We start from the raw sequence: 3045 nt of genomic DNA on the forward strand, positions 1-3045 counted from the left end.
TGGACGGCACGGTGTGTGGGAGTCATGGGCAGGAAATACCGGGAGTCCCCATCTTGGTCTTTCCTCCTCCAGGACCCAGGAGTCGTGTCCCCTCAAGGCCCCGGCAGTGTCCTGGCTCTCAGCTCCTCCCCTCCCCCTATTGTTTATCTTTTCTTCCCTCTCTGGGTCTGTGTTTATCTGTTTATCACCATCGGTGTTTTGTGTCTCTCCTGTCTCTTTACATCTTGATTCTCTCTCCCTGGGTGTCAATTTCCTCACTTGTAAAATGGGGATTATAATAATAATCCAATCTCTTAGATCTGTTATGAGGGAGATATGAGATAATTGTGTAAAATGCTTAGCACAGAACCGGGGCCACAGTAAACTCCATTCAAGAACTCTATCATTAATTTCAAAATCTTAATCTCTCCATTCCTATCTATGCTTTTCTTTTCGTCTCCACGTGAGTTTCAAGTCTCCTCCCACTCTGTGGGTTCCTTTCGCAGACAGCACCCTGCCCCTGACTTCCCTTTTAGGGACGAGGAAAGGGCATATTGAGGTCAGGGCTTCTCCTAAGCCTCTACATCATCTCTAGTCAAGCCCCACCTCACAACCCAGAACACTTGCCTGGGGACAAGCCTGGCTCCAATCCCATAAGGAGCCACATAAAATACTGAACTTCGAATCTGTCATCCGTGGGCAGGCCAGTGACTCCTGGGCCCAAGGAGTCCCCATCCCTAGACCCCAACCTTTCAGGTTCCCAGTTCCCTCCTCCCTCAAAGTCCAGGAGTTCAGGCTCTCAGCCTTCTCCTCCTCCCAGACCCAGGAGTCTAGGCCCCTAGTTACTCCTCCGCAATCCCCTCCTCCCTCTGGCCCCCAGCCTCCTCTCTCAAGTCTCCATCCTTCCTTAGGACCCAGGGTCATGCCAGCGAACAGTCGAGGTTCATGCAGCCAGAAACCCCACTGACTTCTCTCTTCTGCAGTCGAACACGCTCTCCACTACCTCCCGGGTTGTTTTGCCAGAGGCGGGTCTGACACGGAGCCCAGCTGTGATAAGCTACTCGTGACATCATTCACTATTATCCAGCCGATAGACACTCGTCTCCTACTAGCCTGGGCCACTCAGAGCGCGTTCCTTAGTGGGCGGGGCCCCGCGCGTCCTGCCAGTCTGCCAATCGCCGGGGCACCCGAGGGGAGGGTGGGAGTCCCGGGGCTCGGGGGAACTGGAGCCGGTGGAGAGGGCAGGCTCTGTGGGTCCGGCCGGCCGGTACGCCCTGCCAGCACGCCCCGTGTTGGGATTCTGGACTTAGCTCCGGGGGAAGCAGTGGGCGTGGTGAGGCTTGAAGTGGAGTTTAGGTGGGCCCCCGCCCATTTTGCTTTGTTAGAGAAACCGAATCTCAGGTATTCTTCGGTCCATTCCATTTCTCCCACCCTAAATCTGATTCTTCTTGTCTGCACCTCTCTGCCCTGCCCACCGGTCCGTTCAGTCCTTCCTACCTTCATTGATTCTCTCACTGATTTCCTCATATAACCCCCACACCACCCATTCACACTTTCACCCACCCATTACTTAAATATTTCCGGAGGCTTCCAGGGTGCCAGTCTTCATGCTGGGCAGTGGTGGTGACCAAGATGAGTCAGGCCCGGGTCAGATGGCAGAACAGACGCACACAGTGATGTGCAGGAATGTGCAGAGGTAAGGGTCTTTTGAGGTTTGGTGAGTCAGGAAAGGGTTTCCAGAGGGGCCATTGCAGCTGGATCTTGGAGGAGCAGGAGGTGCCAAGCAAGGGTGCAGGACAGCCTGTGGGGAGGGCATCTCAGCATGAGCAAAGACAGGGAGGCATGCAAGAGTATTACTGCCTGGCCCAGCCGGTAGCTCATTGGTTCAGCGTGGACCTATGAACCAGGAGGTCATGGTTGGATTCTGGGTCAGGGTACATGCCCGGGTTGCAGGCTCAAACCCCAGTAGGGGGTGTGCAGGAGGCAGTTGTCAATGATTCTCTCTCATCAGTGATGTTTCTCTCTCCCTCTCCCTTCCTCTCTGAAATCAATAATATACAATATATATAGCATCACTGTCTGTAGGTGCCCAGGCAGAAGGCCAGTCAGACTGAAGAGGATGAAGAGGTGGACAGAGGCCATGCTGAGGAGCTTGGACTTTGTTTGGGGGGCCAGGAGCAGGTATTAGGATGCCATGGAGGGTTTAGAGCATGGGAGGACTGAGTCAGAGCTAGAGCCAGAACTGGAGGAATAAGACTGGAAGCCAGTAGCCCAGAAGGTGGATTGTGGAGGGACTCAGGTGGGAGAGGAGGGAGCCTGGATTAGGCCAGAGGCTGAAGGGAAAAGGCAGGAGGCAGAAAGAATAGATGAGGCTTGATGGGCTATGGGGTGGAGGGGTTGTCCAGGACAAGAACAGTCCTCTGGCCTGGTGGGCTGGGGGAGGATGGAGCCGTCCCTGAGATGGGGACAGGAAGGAAGAGCAGGTTGGTGGTGATGACTGGGCAGAGATGAGCAAGGGGTCCAATGAGCTGGACAAGAGGATCTGTGGCTCAGGCCAATGGGTCTGGACCTGCAGGAAGAGTTCTGGGCTATGGCTCCCTCCCCCATCGCAGGACCTGAATCAGAAATCACTTGGATGAATGAGGGTCTCTGTGATGTGAGGGTCCTCCTCTCCCCATCTCTTCAGGAAACTGCTTTCTTGTGTTTCTGCATCTTCCCTCCCTCCCTCCATCCCTCCCTCCCTTCCTTCCCTGGCAGCATGAAAACATTCCATCACCTCTAAACACACACACACACACAGACATACTTTTACACGCACATACACACGAAGAATTAGCTTGCATCCCTTTTATAGTTAAAGTCTTGTGCCCTCCAGCTCAATATCTTACTTCTTCTCCTCTTCACTCCTCCGTCTTTGGCTGCCCACTCACCATGGTCTGTAGCACTCTGTTATGGTCTTCAAGTTTTTTTTTTTTTTTTTGTTTGTAGCTGAGGTTAACATTTGGGTGCATACCAGATTTGGATTCTTCTTTTTTATCTCTTTGATCTAAAGACTCATCTATACAG

Source organism: Myotis lucifugus, unplaced genomic scaffold (assembly GCF_000147115.1).
Source record: "Myotis lucifugus unplaced genomic scaffold, Myoluc2.0 scaffold_493, whole genome shotgun sequence".
Classification (NCBI taxonomy): domain Eukaryota; kingdom Metazoa; phylum Chordata; class Mammalia; order Chiroptera; family Vespertilionidae; genus Myotis; species Myotis lucifugus.